This window comes from Scyliorhinus canicula, chromosome 12 (assembly GCF_902713615.1).
Source record: "Scyliorhinus canicula chromosome 12, sScyCan1.1, whole genome shotgun sequence".
NCBI classification, from domain to species: Eukaryota; Metazoa; Chordata; class Chondrichthyes; order Carcharhiniformes; family Scyliorhinidae; genus Scyliorhinus; species Scyliorhinus canicula.
This window is the reverse complement of record NC_052157.1, coordinates 41,546,687-41,567,419: the sequence shown is the minus strand read 5'-3', so window position 1 is coordinate 41,567,419 and position 20,733 is coordinate 41,546,687. Positions and strand designations below refer to the sequence as shown.

Below are 20,733 nucleotides of genomic sequence, written 5' to 3'. Positions count from 1 at the left end.
GAGATTCTATGCCTTCTGATTCTATATTGCTCCTTGCTATCGATTTAACTTCATTCCTTACTAACAATGCGATAGGACACATATCCTTGTATGTTTAGATCCCAGCCCTGATCCCCTTGCAGCCACGTCTCTGTGATGACAACAACATCATACCGGCCAATTTCAATGTGCGCATTAAGCTCATTTACCTTGTTCTGTATACTAGGCGCATTTCAGTACAACACCCTCAGTCCTGCATTGACCACTTCCCTTCTCACACTTGTCACCTTTTTTGCTCTGCCTGAGAGATGTTGTTCTCTTATTTTTGTTTTCTATTTCCCCTTCAGTTATGACACCATCTAAGCTAACGCTCTGGTTTCCAACCCCCTGCCATATTAGTTTAAATCCTCCCGAGTGACACTAGCAAACCTCCCAGTGACAGGATGGAGGGCAGGAACGATTGTGACAAAAGGGGTCATGGTGTAAGGCAACATGTGATGGGATTGGGATAGGTGATGAAACAAAAGATGGGTCTGCAGAAGGTGTAAATGGTCAGAGTAGAGTGATAATGCCAATTGTGATGTCCACCTTCCGGTCCTGGATGAGATTAGCGAATTGACCAGTTCTCACCACATTGACAGAGTAGTTACTGAATGATCTATAGTTTTAAATCTTCCCAAGATATCAATTGTGGTGATGTGAGATAGGAGTGGTTGATTGACGATAATGTTATAAATTTGCGTATTTAACGGACACAAATTCATCACAACAATAGCTTTAAGGGCAGTTACCCATGTATTTATTAAGCATGTGTTTCCTCCTACCCAACATTAAAACAGAACAAAAGCATTAGACCTCAATGTGCTTGGGAATGGGAACATTTAATGAATTCACACCAGGTTTCCCATTTTTAATGGCTGAAATTAGCAATCTTGTTAATTTTGGTAAAACAAAACATGCATCATAAGTGTTGGGAAAACAGTAGAAAGTGGAAACTTTGCATTTTCCAGTTCCATTCACCCCGGTAAGCTCCAAAACCCTTCACAGCCAATGATGTATTTTTAAAACACAGTCACTGTTGTAGGAAATGCAGCAGTGATCTGTCCACAGCAAGCGTGATAATCAGAAGTGTCATCATGACCAGGTAATCTGTTTTTTAAGTGACATTGATATAAATGAAAAATGAAATGAAAATGAAAATCGCTTATTGTCACAAGTAGGTTTCAAATGAAGTTACTGTGAAAAGCCCCTAGTCGCCACATTCCGGCGCCTGTTCGGGGAGGCTGGTACGGGAATTGAACTGTGCTGCTGGCCTGCCTTGGTCTGCTTTAAAAGCCAGCGATTTAGCCCAGTGTGATAAACCAGCCTCACGAAAGGGGAAATAACTATGGCATGGAAACTGGCTTCGGGATCGTGGCATGAGATTTTTTTACATCCTCCAGAGAGGACTGATGGAACCTCGATTCAACATCCCATCTGTATTCAGCACCTGTGATGGTGTGGTGTTTGTTCCCTTGGTATTGCACAGGAATGCAAGTGGATTTTCATTAGCCGCGATACCAGGATTTAGCCGCGAGAGAACATTCTTGCTGCTAGTGATCTTTCCCAGAGGGCTGGGCTGGGAAGTGAATTGGCTGGCTACTCCACAGAGGCAGGCAGCCAGTAAACATTGCTGAGGCCCCAGTTGATTGATTTTGAGGCCTTACTTCCTGCTACATGTGGAGGCAATGAGCTCCAAACAGGTGGCTTCCCTACACAGGCGGTTTCGCTACAACAGGATCGAGGGCATGTGGGGGGGGGGGGGGGGGGGGGCGCAATTTGAGCCAGAGGTCCTGTTCCCCAAAGAAGAGGCCTTGGGCAGGAAAGGAGCCCAAGCGATTCTGCTGGATGAGTTTCACCTTCCACCTCAGCGAGGCGGTGGCATAGTGATACTGTCACTGGATTAGTAATCCAGAGTAATGGTCTTGGGTTCTTTGTTCGAATTACACTATGACGGGTGATGAAATTTTAAATCAATAAAAATCTGGAATTAAAAATCTTTTGAGTGGCACAGTGGTTAGAACTGATGGTTCACAGCGCCAGGGACCCGGGTTCGATTCCGGTCTGTGTGGAGTTTGTGCATTCTCTCTGTATCTGCGTCTGTTTCGTCCAGGTGCTCCGGTTTCCTCCCATAGTACTCCAAAGATGTGCAGGTTAGGTGGATTGGCCATGCTAAATTGTCCCTTAGTGTCCAAGGATGTGCACATTACAGGGATAGAGCAGAGGAGTAGGTCTAGGCAGGGTGCTCTTTCAGAGGATTGGTGCAGACTCGGTGTGCCGAATGGCCTCCTTCTGCACTGTAGGGTTTCTATGGTTTCTATGGTTTGTGCCGTCATTATGTTTATTTCCATCCATACCTCTGGAAGCACCTCCATGTGGAGGAACCCTTTCAGTTATCACCCTGTCTTGGCAGCGCTCACCTCTGCCGAGGCTTCACATTGAGGCAATACAGAAATTCTGCTCCCCAAGAAAAGGCGGACAAACAAAGGCTGAGAGCTTGAAATTAAGGCTGCGCCACTTAGGGAGCGATGGCAACTGCCGGTAATTCGCTGAGGAACCCGACCACAGGTGGGTAGAGGATGGGAGGGTGGTTGCAGAGTGGCATTGTGTGAGGGGTAGTCTGCAGCAAGGCAGGGATGACTCTCAGCAGGTTCCCCAACCCCCACTGAATGCCTTTGAATGAGGGATCCCCAAGCATGGGCGGCTGCAGGCCACTCCGAGAGGGTTTGTATTTCAGCTCCCCATGTGGCTGCTGCCCTGCCCACCCTTAGGTGACTATTATTTGCCCACTTAAGATCCTCAGTAACCCATATTCAGCCATGAGCTTTCACTCCCCAGCCATAATCGGCTGCCCAATTAAATGCCCCCAACTCTGAACTTATTATGGGGAGGGCATTGAATCCCCCCCATGTCAAGAGTCAGAAGTTAGTGTAGCTTATGGGTTGTCACAAGTGGGTTTGGGTCGCAGGTAAATAATAACCTATCACTTTGCCTACTGATAGGATGAGAATTTATAAAGGGTTGTCCAGTACAATGTTACAGTCAGGGATGAGAGAAAACTGAAACCCCTGTTCCTTTCCCTTACTACCCATAATGCTTTTGAAAAGGAGGATGTGGATGTTTTTTAACCGTTGAGTGTACGATCAATTTGATTAACTGGAAGCAAGCTTTTAGTAGGTTCAAATAAAATGCTTATTATTTATTCGTTCACCCTGAAAATCTAACATCGACAGCACTTCATGGCCCTGACAGCAGAGCTGTTGGGAGAGAAAGAGGCTACAGATGATGTTTGAGCTTGAATCGACAGGGAATGTGATGAGCCAGCATTGCCATTCGTGAGGGACATTATATGAGTACGCGGATAAAGCCAGTCGATTATTGGCTCATCAAACGAGACGGCAGGCAGCCACACGGGAGATAGCCCAGGTTAAAATTGAGGGGGGAGAACTGGTTATTGTCCTGGACAAGATTAATGGGGCTTTTGAGGTTTTTTATAGAGGGCTGTACAAGTTTGAAAATGGTGGAAAGGGTGAAGAGGGAGAGGTTGGAGGCACCATTGGGGTTGGTGGAAGTTATGGACTGTATTGGTTCCATGCAATCGGGGAAGGCACTGGGGCCGTATGGTTTTCCAGCAGAATTTTACAAATAGTTTGTGGCCTTGTTGCCACCGCACATACTGAGAATGTTCAGTGACTCACTGCTAAAGGGCGTGCTGCTGCACACACTTGTGCAGGCCTCAATTTCTTTAATCCTGTAAAAGAACAAAGATTCCCTTGAGTGTGAGTCTTATTATTTCACTATTAAATACGGATGCAAAAATACCAGCTGAGGTTCTGGCAACATGTTTGGAGGGGCGCTTGCCAGAAGTGGTCTCTGAAGACTAGACAGGGTTTGTCAACTGCTGACATTTGTCATCCAACATCAGGAGGCTTTTGAATGTGGTCATGTCGCCGTCTGTGGAGCAGGTGCCGGAGGTAATCATCTCCATTTATGCGGAGAAGGCATTTAACCGGGTGGAGTGGAACAACCTCTTTGAGGTGTTGGGGTGATTTGGGTTTGGTCCAACTTTTATTACTTGGGTGAAGCTACTATATAATGCCCCATGGCTAATGTCCGGATCAATGCTGTGAGCTCAGGATACTTCTGACTACACAGGGGCATGAGACAGGATGCCCGCTGTCCCACTGTTATTCGTTCTAGCGATTGAACCATTGGCCATTGCGCTTAGATCATCAGCGGAATGGAAAGGTATTGTGGGGGTTAAAACATAGGATATCCCTTTACACAGACGATTTGCTGGTGGTCATCTCTGATCCTCTCACAGGTATGGGAGAAATTATGGAACTGTTGAAACAATTTGGATCCGTTTCAGGGTACAGATTGAATATGAGCAAGAGTGAAATCTTCTCAGTGAATTACCTGGGGAAGAGGACAGATCTGGGGAGGCTGCCTTTTAAATTGGCCAGGACGAAGTTGAGGTATTTAGGGATTAAGGTGGCGCACGACTGGACATTGCTACATAAGCTGAACCTGACTGGTTAGTGGAGGTAGTGAAGGGGGACTTGGAAGAGGTGGGATGCCTTCCCACTATCCTTGGCGGGTAGAGTACTTACGGTCACAATGAACGTTTTGCCGAGGTTTCTATTTGTGTTCCGGAGGGCAGCACGGTAGCGTTGTGGTTATCACAATTGCTTCACAGCTCCAGGGTCCCAGGTTTGATTCCCAGCTTGGGTCACTGTCTGTGCGAAGTCTGCACATTCTCCCCGTGTGTGCGTGGGTTTCCTCCGGGTGCTCCGGTTTCCTCCCACAGTCCAAAGATGTGTAGGTTAGGTGGATTGGTCATGCTAAATTGCCCTTAGTGCCCAAAATTGTCCTTAGTGTTGGGTGGGGTTACTGGGTTATGGGGATAGGGTGGAGGTGTGGACCTTGGGTAGGGTGCTCATTCCAAGAGCCGGTGCGGACTCGATGGGCCAAATGGCCTCCTTCTGCACTGTAAAATTCTATGTTCCAGCGTCTTCTCCCTAAATCTTTTTCTGCTAGGCTGATAGATGAATCTCTACCTTTGTCTGGGTGGGAAAGACTCCCAGGATTAGAACTGCATTCCTGCAGAGAGGATGATAATCGGGTGGGTTGGTGCTGCCAAACCTGATGCTTTATTCTGGGTGGTGAACATTGGGAAAGTGCGATGATGGTTTGAGCATCCGGGTCGGGGGTGGGGACGGATGGAGGTGGCCTCTTGGGGGTCGTAACTAAATGCATTGTTACTGCCCCTCTTCTGTTCTCTCTGGCCAGCCTCAATGAGCAAGGTGGTAGTAGCATCTTTAAGAGTTTGGAACCAGTTTAGACAACATTTTGTATTGCTGGACATGTCATTACTGTCACCAATTTGTGATAATCATAGTTTTGCACCGTCAGGGATGGACAAAATGTATAAGATCTGCAGGAGAAAAGGGGTTGAGAGGTTCACGGATTTGTTTACATATGGGTGTTTGCTGGAGACGGGGGAAACCATCACCAAAAGGGGTGAAGGGGAAGTGGGAAGAAGAGCTGGGCCAAGGGCTAGAGAGGGTATGGGGTGTGGAGTGAGACCTTTCACAGGGTGAACCTTACCTCCTCCTGCGCGAGGTTGAGCCTGACATAGTTTAAAGTAGTACATGAGTGCACTTAACTAAGGCGCGTATGAGTGGGTTCTTCCCTGAGGTGGAGGACAGGTGGAAGGGGGCCGGCAAATCACCCACACCTGTTCTGGTGCTGCCGCAAGCTAGTTGGGTTCTGGGGCTTGTTTTTTTGACATCATGTTGGCGATCGTTGGGATCAAGCTTAAGTCTTGTCCGCTGGCGGCGACCTTTGGAGTGTCAGACTCTCCAGAGCTCCTTGAGGGGAGGAGGGCTGATGTCTTGGTCTTTGCCTCCTTGGTGGCCCGGAGGCAAGTCCTGCTTGTATAGAGGTCGGCAGTACTGCCCCAGGCCTCAGCATGTTTGGGTGACCTGGCAGAATTCCTGTGATTGGAAAAGATTATAATCTTTATTATTATTGTCACAAGTAGGCTTACATTAACAATGCAATGAAGTTACTGTGGAAATCCCCCAGTCGCCACGCTCCAGCGCCTGTTTGGGTACACTGAGGGAGAATTCAGAATGTTCAATTCACCTAACAAGCATGTCTTTCGGTACTTGCAGGAGCAAACCGGAGGGCCCGGAGGAAACCCACGCAGACACGGGGAGAACGTGCAGACTCCGCACAGTAACCCTAGCGGGAATCAAACCCGGGACCCAGGCGCTGTGAAGCAACAGTACTACCCACTGTGCTGCTGTGCCGATCAAATATATCCTGAGAGGGTCAGAAGAAAGGTTGTATTCCAGCTGGATGCCATTCATCACTTTCTTTAGGGATCTGCTCGTGGCCAGCAGTTTGTAAGGGTGGGGGCGGGGTATGGGTTAGCGGAGGAGGGAGTTAGGGAGGGAGTTGGGCTGAGGGGGGGGACAGTGGATTTAGGGTTACTGCTGTTACTTCGTAAAAATAAAAATGACAAACTGTTTATATTATATAGTTAACCCTTTTTATGTGAGAATTTGATAATGTTTGGAATAAAATATATTTTTAAAAAACCCGCGTTTTCAGAGTGTACTCTCAATCTAAATGTGGTTTGTGTGATTGACCTACCAATTGGTAATGACCTGCCGGTGACCACACAGGATATGAGATCAGCAATATTCTGATGTGTTCTATTTAAATCTTGTGTAATGCAAATGACTTTAGGCTATGTTGTCGCACAGCTCATGTGTTTTGGCCATTCCACATTTCTGAGGCCACTTGCCGACAGCTATATATAACTACATCATTAGCTGACTGATGACATGTGACACAATTCATTATTGGAAGTCTGTCAGCATATACATTCGTGGGAAACTTTAAAAAATATATTACTTGGTTGTGGACACTGCTGGCAAAGAGGGCATTTATTGCCTTTCCCTAGTTGTCCTTGAGAAGGTGGGGGTTAGTGGACTTTCTCAAACGATCACAATCTGTGTGGCAAAGTTACTGCCACAATGCTGTTAGGTTGGGAGTTTTAGGATCTTGACCCAGCAGTGATGGAGGAATAGTAGTAAATGGTCAAGTCAAGACGGTGTGTGACCTCACGTGGGAAATTGGAGGTGGTGTTATCCCCTATGCACCTGTAACCCTTGTCCCTCTAGCTGGTGGAGGCTGCAGGTTTGGAAGTGTTACTGAAGAGGTTGCAGCAAGTTCCTGCAGTGCAACCTGGACACGGTGGCCAGGATGTTTAGCTTTGTCATATTGAGAGACCGACAAGATGAGCAATACTGGAAGAGCACTGAGAAACCTAGTGTCCTTTCCAACGTTCACCCCTCAATTAGCACCATCAAGAACGGATTGACTGCTCAGTGCTGTTTGTGGGAGCTTGCTGCGCACAAATTGGCTGCTGCAACATCTGCATAGCAACACTGACAAGGCTTTAAAAAGTAATTCATTGGTTCTGAAGTGTTCTTAGTGTGTAAGAGGGTGCGACATAAATGTGAACCCTTTTCTGTTAAATGAATAACAAGCATGGAGAACGTTTGATGTCCTTTGTTGTCCGTTGTGTTTGCTGACAGCAGAATCCTCAGGCTGTACAGGAGGGAAGGAAGGTTTGTTAATCGCCTTTGCTGAAGGCCAGCGAAGCCTTTGTTCTTTCTCTGATCTCAGTTAAACCACTTACCATTGAAATTAACTTCTGTTCAACTGAGTAATCATGTAAATTATGCTAAGCAACCAGGCACAGAGCCCTATGCTGTTGGCACTTCCTGCAGTCTGAAGGTGGTAGCGCAACATTAGTAGATAATTTGTGTTACAAGCCTTACATTTTTGGACACAGACATTCCAACCCACAAGGGTATGAATTCTTTTGACTATTTTGAACGTTTCAATGCCCAAGTTAGAGTGTGAGAAGAAGTTGTGAGATGAGGGTGGCATGGTGTCACCGTGCTTAGCATTGCTGCCTTACAGCGCTAGGGACCCGGGTTCAATTCTGGCCTTGGGTGACTGTCTCTACGGAGTCTGCACTTCCTCCCGTGTCTGCGTAGGTTTCCTCCGGGTGCTCTGGTTTCCTCCCACAGTCCAAAGATGTGCAGGTTAGGTGGATTGGCCATGCTAAATTGTCCCGAAGTGTCCAAACGTCAGGTGGCATTACGGGGATAGGGTGTGGGGGCTTTGGACCTAGGGCGGGTGCTCTTTCGGAGCCCAATGGGCTAAATGGCCTACTTCTGCATTGTAGGGACTCTAAGACCTTTCACTACTTGGAGTACTTAGAGCAGTAGTTTCTCCTCCTCTGAGATCTCAGCAGCTCTTAATGAGTTGATGACATGGTAGCAGTCAAACCTTGCTGGGAAGAAACTGGTCTCAGCATGTGAAAGCTCACCGTTGACAAAATCTACATTGTGCTTCTGGCCAAACATTTAGCTGAAACTTTCATGGCATATGGAAAATTGCAGAATTAGTACATAAGTCAGAGTCAGAATCCGATGCTGTGCTTATGTTGCTACATGTTAATGACAAGTGCATTTAGTATCATCGAACTGTGAAGGACAGGAGAAGGTCATTCGGCCCACCACCACTATGCTAACTATCCAGTTAGTCCCAGTCCTCTGATCTTTCCCCATTGCCATGCAGTTACTTTCTCTCCTATCCGATTTAAATGATGCTATTGAATCTGTTCCCACCATCCTTCTCAGGCAGTGCATTCCGATCATCATAACTCACAGCATTAAAAATAAATCCTCTTCAGGTCCTTGTTCTTTTAAGCGGTTCTTAAAACACCTCTTTTAAATCACCTCCTGATCCTCTCTGATCTAAGGAGAACAAACGCAGCCCCCTCAGTCTCTTCACAAGACTCAGCTCCCATATCCCTGGTACCATCCTATTTCTGATCCTACAGGTCTGAAATTAATGCTGAAGTACCGGAGACCCATGATTTTTCATTTCAATATGAACTAGGTAATGGTAAATTTGCCATGCTCCCTGATGACCACTGGCTGCTTTTGCCTTTGAGGGGAGAGAGCTGACTGGTGGTGGTTTAACCGGGGGATCACCACTCCTCAAGTGAGGGGCAAGGGTCAGAAGGCCTCCATAAACAACCTCAGCCAGTATGGTTATTGAACCCACGCTGAAAATCCTCAAGAATGGTGGCACAGTGGTTAGCACTGCTGCCTCACAGCTCCAGGGATCCGGGTTCAATTCTGGCTTTGGATCACTGTCTGTGTGGAGTTGCACTTCCTCTCCGTGTCTCCGTGGGTTTCCTCCGGGTGCTCCCACAGTCCAAAGATGTGCAGTTTAGGTGGATTGGCCATGACAAATTGCCCCCTAGTGTCCAAAAGGTTAGGTGGGGTACTGGGTTGTGGGGATAGGTTGGGGGCATGGGCTTAAGTAGGGTGCTCTTTCAAAGAGCCGGTGCAGATTTGATGGGCCGAATGGCCTCCTTCTACACTGTACATCTATGATTCTAAGAACTAGCTGTCTACCTAAATGAGAAACCTGAACACAAGATGGAATGAGGTCGAGATGAAACAAAATCTCTAAGCTGTCCCTGTTGCTCTGTTCTGTTCTGAACCTGTAAAGTGTAAAGCCTCTCCTTGAGATTCCTTTTGAAACCCCCCCCACTCCCCCTCCCCCCAACCCCGATTCTGTGTGAGTGAAAACGTGCAGTGGATTTAACCACTTCATTTAATTTCTTCCAACAGACTTGTGGTCAAACCTATTAGAATTCCAGTTTCACTCCTTCGCTTGGATCTTCCCCTTTCAGGAAGGAGTTGCTTTCCACTCCTTAGGTTTTTGTACTCCTCAACAGTCTGCTTTGTTTCCTCTCTGTCCCTGGCCAGCTTTCAGAGTGAGAAAGCGAGGAATGTCGCCTTAATTAACTGTTACTTTCGCCCATCTGTTCAGCTGAAATTTCCATGCGGATAATCTGGATAATTCCATCTGGATAATCGTGGAATTGGGAACAGTGCAAATGTGATTGTTGGGATCCCAGCCGGCTCTCTTCATGTTATGTGGGCACTGTCACCCGACTGTAGAAATAAACGCAAGAGAGAATCCAACATTGAACTTCGAGGACATAATCACAAGTGAGCCATTTCTGGGAGGAGTCTGCAATCATTTTTGATAGTTTTCCTGCTTTTAAAAGAAATAAGCGGAACTACTTACACTGGTCTGACTTAAAGAACAGTGGAGCGAGGAGGGTTATGTGGAGCATAAACATCAACGTGTACCATTTAGGCTGTAAATATGTAATTTTATGTATATTTTATTGCAATATAACACACTCGATGTTCATAGTTTTCCATTTTATTTTAATAACTTTGAGCTAATTTGCTGATGGGTCTCTGCTGTGAACCAGGATTTAAGTCTGCAATGGTGACAGAATATAATTGATGAATGTAGTTTTGGTGATTATTTTTACAAGTGGAATTACAGTTGTTCAGACGGATTGACGAGCTAATGCATCTGAAAGAAGAGCAGGAGTGTAAGGTTATGATTTAAAATTCAGTCGCTCCCCATGAAAAGTAAGACATTTGCTCCTTTTTTTATTACTGATTCAATATGAACCTGTGTAATGGATTACACTGCAGTTACTCATACTGCACCATTCATTCCACCTATAGCGGACACTGAATAAACACATGAGGGAGAAGGGAATAATAGGTTATGCTGACAGGGTTAGATGAAGGGAGCTAGGCGAAGGTTCACGTGGAGCATTAACACCAGTGTGAGAAATTGGGTTGAATGGTGGATTTCTGTGCTGCACACTCTGTATAATTCTGGTAAATCCCCTCTGCTCCCTCTCCAAAGCCTTCCAACATTCTGCTAAATACTCCAACTGTAGCCCAGCCAATAACTTCCAACAGGAAGTCAGCGCAGGAGGAGGCCATTTGGCCCATTGCATCTGCACCTATCCTCTGAAAGAGAGCCTATCTAGGCTCCCTCTCCGCAAGCCCACCTAACTTACACACCTTTGGGCACTGAAGGGAAATTTAGCATGGCCAATCCACCTAACCTGCACAACTTTGGATTGTGAGAGGAAACCGGAGCACCCGGAGGAAACCCACGGGGGGAACGTGTAGACTCCACACAATCACCTGAACCGGAGTTGAACATGGCTCCCTGATGTTGTGAGACAGCAATGCTAACCACTGTGCCACCGTGCCACACAGCTACTTTGCATTTGTACTTTGCGCCTCTATTTATAATGCCTGGAATCCAGTATGCTTTTAAATAAGCTGTATCAAATTGTCCTGCCGCCTTCAAAGATGTTCCTGGATGTTTGTGGTGACCGCTATTGCGACCTTAATTATTAATGTGTTGTGAAATTGTGGTCAGAAACAATTATACCTCCCGCCAGCATTTCCGAGTTTGGCTGTTCCAAGTTGTGTCAGTGCTTCGCCATTCTTCTTCTGGTGGGTCATCCCCATATCTGTCCACTCAGAACTATAAGGGGTTTATCAGCACTTACACTCATGACTTGACGAGTTGAGTCCACAAGACTCAATATATTAACATATCAGCTGGATACTGCAGCTGTGAAAGTGCCTGCTGTGGCAAAGGAGTCAGGAGGTTTACTTTGGCTATTTATGCCCATTTGTTGCCTATTTACTGCATCACTGATCAGGCCGATTCTGAGGTCAGAAAATTAGATTCCATTTGCGCCATACAGCAGAGGGTAAATCAATCGCTCTGTGTTAATTATGCCATGACCACATTGTGTGATTCATCTGCAAAATCCACATGGCAGTGTACAGCTGTGGCCCGAGCAATGCTTCAATAACCTTCATTTACCCTGAGCATGGCAGTGATGCTAATGTGAGCCTGACAGGAACATTTCACAAATGCATCGAATCATTATGGCACAGAAGGAGGCCATTTGCAAATCTGGACCGACTTTCTGAAGAACAATCCAGTCAGTCCCATTTGTTGGGACAGAGTGAGAAGGATTGAACTGGCTCCCCTCTACTCAACCTCTTTGGTTGGTCACGACAAAGATTGAAGATTCATTTTTGTTACGATATGGCTTTTCCAAATCAGAATGTGCCTGAACCTATTGGGACTTGGCAGGGAGGGGGAGGCCTCTGGGGGAATGGGGTGATGCGGTGATGTGGCGGGGGTGGGGGGGGTGGGGGTGGGGGGGGGGGGTTGCAGGGAGGAGAGTGGTGGGTCGGGGCTCAGAGGGTTGTCGGGTCGGCCCTAGGGTTGAGACAGGTGGAGGGTGAAGAGTCTGCATGTGTGTGGGGGAATCCTGTGGGTCAGAGCGTTCCTGTCCGGGATGTTTAGTACCTTGGAGGTGGGTGTCCCATGGGGTGGTTAGTCGGGGAGCTGGAAGAAGATCTCTTTGTGGTGTCAGAAAGGTAGGGCAGTCCTGTGGAGCGTTGGGTGGTGTGTGTGGGAGACCTCTGATAGGTCGGGGGTGGTGGTGCGGAGTCTTGCAGGGAACTGTTGGGGTGGGTCCAATGGTGAAACAGTGCGTTTTGGGAGGTGTCATAATATACACCAGTATATCATGGTGCAGACACATACTGATGGACATACACTAGGACCAATCAACATGCACCAACAATGCAGCTAATCACCAGTTAGAACACACACTATAAGGCAGAGGGCATCACTTTTCCTGCTCATTCTGGATGCTGCCTCTCAGAAGCACAAGAGCTCATCAAGTTTAGTACAGACTCGCACTACGTGCTGAGAGATTCAACTGGTTAGGACAGGCACAGGTTTCTAGTTAAACTAGCATCGTTTAAACCCACAGTTATAGTATGTCTAGTATTTTATAAGAGTTAATAAAATAGTGTTGAACCTTCTTCAGTGTTGGTGGCATATGTCTGCTTCACGAGTCTACACTGCCCAACACTTCATGGTACCAGTAGTTGAGGGATGTTAGTACTTCTGAGACCTACCTACCAGTGATCAGCCTCCCACCAGTCCTCAGCCATCCTGCAGTATGGACACCGTTCGCCTGCCGCTGTCCCTCCGCATTACCGGAAACCTGGGCTCCAATTGGAAGATTTTTAAACAGCGTTTCCAGCTGTACCTCGAGGCCATGGACCTGGAAGCTGCCTCGGACGCCAGGAAGATTGCTCTCTTCTTCTCCACAGCCGGGGACCATGCCCTCCACATCTTTAACTCGCTCACCTTCGCTGATGGGGGAGATAAATCAAAGTTCAAGACAGTCCTCTTAAAGTTCGACAGCCACTGCGAGGTCGGGGTAAACGAGAGCTTTGAGCGATATGTATTTCAGCAGCACCTACAGGGTAAGGACGAACCTTTCCAGTCCTTTATCACCCACCTCTGTGTCCTTGCGCAGTCCTGCAACTACGGGTCCACCTCTGACTCCATGATCCGTGACCAGATAGTTTTTGTTGTGCAGTCGGAGCCCCTTCGCCAGCAGCTACTTAAAGTAAAACAGCTCACCCTGTCCACTGCCATAGAGACCTGCGTGTTCCAGGAACATGCCTCCACGCGATATTCCCGCATCCAGGCCGCTGAAACGGCACGGCAAGCTCCCCACGATGCAGAACTGGTCCAAGTTATAAAGTCTCTCCAGGGCCTAAGTCTGGACAATGGCGGCCATTGTGCGCGCTCCCATGCTGGCACGCAACGAACGTGGTGACGTCGAGGACCGTTCTGCTCAGGCGCGCACCTCGCTGGATCGTCCCATGCATGTGCGGTGGCGCTGTCTGCAGTGTGGCAAACTTGGCCACTATGCTGCTTTATGCAGGTCGACCCAGCCCGCTGCTTTCAGGAGATCCAGCCAGCCCCGCAGGGATGTCCGGGACATTCAGCCTACAATCAACGAACCTGTTCCAGACCTGTCCGCCAACTTTAACAGCGATGACCCGCAAGCCCCCTTCCAAGTTGGCATCACAACCAAGAACAGGATGTCTCCTAAGCGCAGCACCAAACCCATTCTCATACACATCATCGATCCGGATGATGAGCGGTGTGCCACCCTTACGGTCAACCGGTCCCCTGTGAGGTTCCGCCTGGACACTGGCGCCTCTGCCAATCTCATTGCGTCGTCTGACCTTCGCAACCTCTGTGCCCAGCCTGCCATCCTGCCATCTGCATGCCACCTGCTGGACTACAACGGGAATGCCATCGCTGCCAGTGGATCCTGCCAACTCAAGGTGACATACCGTGCTCGCACAGCTGTCCTATCTTTTGAGATTGTTGCTGCCTCAAAAGCCTCCTTGCTTGGTGCGCAGGCATGCAAGCTGCTCAACTTAGTGCAGAGGGTTCACACTCTCTTTCCCAGTGACATGTTTGCCTCTCCTGACACCGACTTCAGGGCGCAACTCGACTCCATCATCCAGCACTACCACGAAGTCTTCGAGGGCATGGGCACGCTCCCGTATACATACAAGATTCTACTCAAGCCCAACGCCACGCCTGTGCTACACGCACCTCGCAGGATCCCACAGCCCCTTAAGGACCGCCTCAAGCAGGAGCTCCAAGACTAAGGGGTCATATCCAGAGTCACGGAACCGACCGACTGGGTGAGTTCCATGGTCTGTGTGAAGAAACCGTCCGGCGAGCTAAGGATCTGCATAGACCCTAAGGATCTTAATCGGGAATATCACGCGGGAGCACTACCAAATTCCAAAACGTGAGGAACTCACGTGTGAAATGGCCCACGCCAAACTCTTCACAAAACTCGACGCCTCAAAAGGCTTCTGGCAAATCCAGCTGGATGAATCGAGCAGATAGCTGTGTACATTCAACACGCCCTTTGGCAGATACTGCTACAACCGAATGCCATTTGGCATCGTCTGTGTCCGAAGTATTCCATAGAATAATGGAACAGATGATGGAGGGAATTGAAGGCGTCCGTGTATACGTCGACGACATTATAATCTGGTCCACCACCCCGCAGGAACACATCAGCCGCCTCAAGCGCGTCTTCAAGCGCATTCACGAACATGGCCTCCGCCTCAATAGGGCCAAATGCTCCTTCGGCCAGTCGGCCATTAAATTCCTGGGTGATCATATCACCCAGTTAGGGGTGAGGCCGGATGAGGACAAGATTGCGGCGATCACATCCATGAAAATGCCCGAGGACGAGAAAGCGGTCCTCCGGTTCCTGGGCATGGTGAATTTCCTCAGGAGGTTTATTCCAAATCTCGCCTCGCACACCACGGCCCTCAAACACCTGGTTCGTAAAACAACGGACTTCCAGTGGCTCCCTGCCCACGAGCTCGCGTGGAGGGAACTGAAGGCCAAGCTTTCTACGGCCCCAGTGCTGGCCTTTTTCGACCCGAACAAAGAGACTAAAATCTCTACAGATGCAAGTCAGTCTGGAATTGGAACCGTGCTTCTGCAACGTGATGAGGCCTTGTCATGGGCCCCCGTTGTGTATGCGTCACGGGCAATAACCCCCACGGAACCGCGCTACGCGCAAATTAAGAAGGAGTGCCTCTGCCTTCTGACCAGTGTCTTGAAGTTCTACGACTATGTTTATGGACTTCCCCAGCTCACTGTTGAAACCGACCATCGTCTGCTCTTCAACATAATACAAAAGGACTTGAATGATGTGACGCCTCACCTCCAACTCATCCTGCTCAAGCTCCGGAGGTATGATTTCCAACTCATTTATACCCCTGCCAAAGACCTTGTTGTTGCCGACGCCCTTTCTAGGTCGGTCACCACTCCACGCGATCACGAAGGGTTCGTTTGCCAGGTCGACACTCAAGTTCAGTTCGCAGCCTCCCACTTGCCAGCATCGGATGCACGCCTGGTACAAATTCGCCATGAGACAGCGGCTGACCCCCTTCTGCAGCGTGTCATGCGTTTAATGACGGACGGGTGGCTCAAGGGCCAATGCTCACAATTTTACAATGTTCGTGACGATCTGGCGGTTGTTGACGGGGTTCTCCTAACGTTAGACCGCATTGTGATCCCACACAGCATGCGCCAACTGGTCCTAGAGCAACTGCATGAAGGCCATCTAGGAGTTGAAAAATGTCGCCGCAGGGTCAGGGAAGCTGTCTATTGGCCGGGCATTAACGATGACATTGCCAATGCGGTACTCAACTGCCCCACCTGCCAGCGTTTTCAACCCGCCCAGCCATGGGAGACCCTGATGCCCCATGAGTTGGTCACATCGCCCTGTACCAAGGTGGGCATTGACCTGTTCCATGCATTGGGCAGGGACTATGTCCTAATCATTGATTACTTCTCCAACTACCCGGAGGTCATCAGGTTGCACAACCTCACTTCTTCTGCTGTCATTCGGGCGTGCAAAGAGACGTTTGCCCGGCATGGCATCCCGCTCACAGTGATGTCGGATAATGGCCCCTGTTTCACAAGCCAGGAATGGGCCAGCTTCGCCCGGCAGTACAACTTAACACATCACATCCAGTCCCCTGTACCCTCAGTCCAATGGCAAAGCAGAAAAGGGGGTTCACATAGTCAAGAGGCTACTCTGCAAGGCTGCCGATGATGGCTCTGACTTCCATCTTGCTTTGTTGGCCTATCGCTCCGCCCTGCTCTCCACTGGGCTGTCGCCTGCACAGTACTGATGAACCGCACCCTGAGGACGACGGTGCCATCGATTCACGCCCCCAATCTCGATCATGTCCCTGTGCTCCACGGGATGAAGACGTCTCCAGCACAGCAAAAAGCGACACACGACTCACGTGCTGCTGATCTCCCCAACATCCAGCCAAATGACACAGTTCACATTCATCTACCGGTTGGTGGCTGGTCTGCACCTGCTATTGTCCTCAGGCAGGTGGCCGCCTGATCCTTCCTGGTCCGGTTACCGGACGGATCCATTCGGCACCGCAATCGGCGTTCCCTTCGCCTTGTTCCACAGTCGTCACGGGATCCTCCGAGCAGCTCCTCTGCTGACCCTGCCATGGACTGTGCAGGGTTACCGGTCACTCTGTCTCCCCCTGACTGTGTTGCAGCCCACCCAGCTCCTGACTTGGCGGCTATTGACCCACCCTTGAGGCGGTCAACCAGAGTTCGTCGCCTACCTCAGAGACTGAATTTATGAACTTTACAATTATGTGGAGTCTCTGAGATGTTTCCTTCCTTGTCAAAATCGATCTCCAGTGGTTTGTATATAGCATTGTTCTTGTTAAATTTGCTGCATATTAATTATGTGCACCAGGCACCTTCCCTTGTATATAGCTTTGTTTCCTGTATATAGATTTGTACATATGTCTTCGCACCTCAAATGTAGTTAGGGACATTCTTCACACACCCACACTATTTATTGTCCCGCATTCACATCAACAATTTTTTAAAAGGGGGGATGTCATAATATACACCAGTATATCATGGTGCAGACACACACTGATGGACATACACTAGGACCAATCGACATGCACCAACACCGCAGCCAATCACCAATTAGAACACATGCACTATAAAGACAGAGGGCATCACTTTTCCTGCTCATTCTGGATGCTGCCTCTCAGAAGCACAAGAGCTCATCAAGTTTAGTACAGACTCACACCACGTGCTGAGAGATTCAACTGGTTCGGACAGGCACAGGTCTCTAGTTAAACTAGCATTGTTTAAACCCACAGTTATAGTATGTCTAGTATTTTATAAGTAGTTAATAAAATGGAGTTGAACCTTCTTCAGTGTTGGTGGCATATGTTAGCTTCACAAGTCTACACTGCCCAACACTTCAGGAGGGAGAACTCTGGGGTGGCAGGGTGGTGGGGGCATTGCCAGGGGGTTAGTGTGCGTGTTTGCAATAGTTTCCCAGAAGTTCAAAGAAATTTTAATTCTACCTTTTTCTGGGTAACTATTGATGTAACCCAGTTGGAGCTGCCTGAAGATTGCAATTTAAAGCATGTTTTCAAATGGTCCCAGTGTAAGATAATTGCCCAGAAGAAGTTGCACTTCAGGGCAATTGCACTGCAGGCGTTACCTGTGAACCTGCAAAAGATTTTCCTCAGTGCATCTTTGGGTATCCCCCCCCCCCCCCCCCCCCCCCCCCCCCCCCACACACACACACACACACACACACACACACCTCCATACAATGCCCTGGATCTCAGAAGTTAAAGCTCAATATATTTAACTATTTAAGCTGCGAGCCAATCAAACAAAGTTTCCTTGACCCAAAGAAATTGCCTTTGAGGTGCTGATTTTAAACGCTGCGGCCGATTTGGGTGAGCTGGTGCCTTGGATGTAGTCAGATGCACAAGATGCTGCAATTATAAGAAGATCTCGGTTCGCTGGTAGGTTTCTGTTAGAGTTAGCTTTTTGAACCAGATGACGCACTTGTTCCAAAAGAGAGCGAGGACGAGAGAGCAGCCTTCAGCCTGTTTCCTCTGATGAAGACTTTCTTGACAGCCCTTGTGTCACATGCAATCTCTCTCTAGTGGCTGAGCAGTCTTACTATGGAACACTTCACCCATTTTGTGTTTCCAAGAGGTTTTGGGTGGGTCGTTGTTTCAGTATCCGGTATGTTCTGTTCTTGTACTGAGGATTAATGGGAACAGCTTTCTTGGTCCACCTTATCACCTCTATAAAATTTCTAAAAGGCATTCGACAAGGTGCCAGACAAAAGGTATCATAAGGTAAGGGCTCATAGAGTTGGGGGCAATGATTGTATAGATTGAGGATTGCTTAACAGAAATCAGAGAATAGGGATACATAGGGCATTTAGCAGGCTGTGACTGGTGGAGTGCCGCAATCACATCAAACATGATCTTATTGAATGGTGCAGCAAGCTCTAGGGGCTGAATACCCTGCTCTTTCTCCTGTTTCTTATATTCGTATCAGCACAACATGCTCTGTCTTACACATTCACTCCCTCCAACACCAGCCTACAGTGGCAGCAGTGTGTACCATTTACAGGAGGCATTGCAGCAATGTGCCAAGACACCTTCAAAAGCACCTTCCAAACCACGGCCATCTCAAACAACAAGGACAGTGAATGCATACGGGAACAACACCATTAGCAAGTTCCTCTCCAAGTCACACATTATCCTGACTTGGAACTGTATCACCCTTCCTTCACTGTCTCTGGGTCAAAATCTTGGAATCCCTCCCGAATAACACTGTGCTTGTGCTGCAGTACATGGACTGCAGCGGGTCCAGAGGGCAGCTCACTGCCACCTTCTCAAGGGCAGACTAGGGTGGATAATCCACGCTGATGGTATTGAGTACAGCACCGGTTTCTCAGCCTGACCTAATTTTATCACTGGAAAACATCCCCCCCCACCCAGCAGCGTGCTTTCTGGCGGAGTGGTAGCTTGCCATTGGTCACCGATGTGTACGGAATTTTGCGTGGCTCGCCCATCCCGCTGTGCGAAGGGGGGGGGGGGGGGGGGGGGGAGGTGGAAAAGGGTCAGAAGATCCCACCATCTGTATTTGCCAGATGTAGAACTAGCGTTTGCACTTGATCCTGTGGATTTACAGCCTGGTGACTTAGGGCAGTTACATCCTGTGATTCCGATGTTTTTTCAAATGTGCAGCAAACTGGCATGTATTGTCTTTACATTGCATGTTCAATTTTGTTGGTAGTTAAGCAAAATCCCAACGGTCATTGAGGCCTTAAATAGGTTGCCTGCATTTAAATATATTGAATCACACTCTGATGGCCCGTGCACTGACCGTATTTCAGTAAATAAGTAGAATCTGGATTCACATCAAATCATAGTGAGCTGCTGACACCTTTCTTCTGGTGCTCTGCTGTTGGACACCAAAGATTTACAAGCCAAGCTGTTCCTGCTCTTTACTTCATTATTTTCCACTCTTGATCTCTCCCATTAATTCCCCTTTATTAAAACTCTGGAATTTTAGGCTTTTTACAGTCTCTCACTCGACCAGCATTGACCTCATTATTATTTTCGGGTTGTATTTTATGCATCTGTGACCTTTAGTTAGAGTGTGCACTCTGTGTCTCAACCAGGATCTCCCTGGCTGATGTTTTTTTAAAAATTTTTCTTTATTCTCCTTTTCCACATTTTCTCCCAAATTTACACCCACCAACAATAAACAATAATCAGGAATAAATATGTTAATCCCCATATCAATAACAACGATCCCATCATCACACCAAACCCCAAACATTAGCCCGCATGTTTACATAAACAAATAACAAAAAGGAATTAGGGATCACCCATAGTCACCATCAACACACACCGACCCCCTCCCCCGAAACCTCCCACCCACCCCCTCACCACCCCCCCCCCCCCCAACTAATGTTCGATGTTATCCAATTCTCGAAAGTGCATGATGAATAATGCCCATGAATTGTAGAACACCTTCATCCTTCCCCTCAGTTCAAACTTAACCTTCTCAAGAGTCAAGAATTCGAACAGGTCCCCCACCACACCAGGGCACAGGGTAGAGAGGCTGCTCTCTAACCTTACAGGATCCGCCTTCAGGCGATCAACGAAGTGAAGGTGACAACATCTGCCTCTGCACCTGTTTCCAACCCTGGCTGGTCCTACACCCCGAATATGGCCACCCGGGGGCCCGGGTCCAGTTTCACGTGCACCACTTTAGAAATTACCCTAAAAACCCCCTTCCAGTAATCTTCTAGCTTTGGACAGGACCAAAACATATAAACGTGATTAGCGGGCCCCCCCAACGTTCACACATATCTTCTACTCCTTCAAAGAATCAGCACCTCCTTGCCCTCGTGAGGTGTGCTCTGTATACCACCTTCAGCTGTATCAGCCCCAACCTCGCGCACGAGGT

General features: G+C 48.2%; 1 protein-coding gene across 7 annotated transcripts in view; it reads left to right on the top strand.

Moving 5' to 3' along the window:
• The window catches only part of sema4ba (sema domain, immunoglobulin domain (Ig), transmembrane domain (TM) and short cytoplasmic domain, (semaphorin) 4Ba), a 636,623-nt gene that overhangs the window by 13,042 nt on the left and 602,848 nt on the right, over window positions 1-20,733 (top strand). The gene's annotated exons all lie outside the window — the stretch shown is intronic.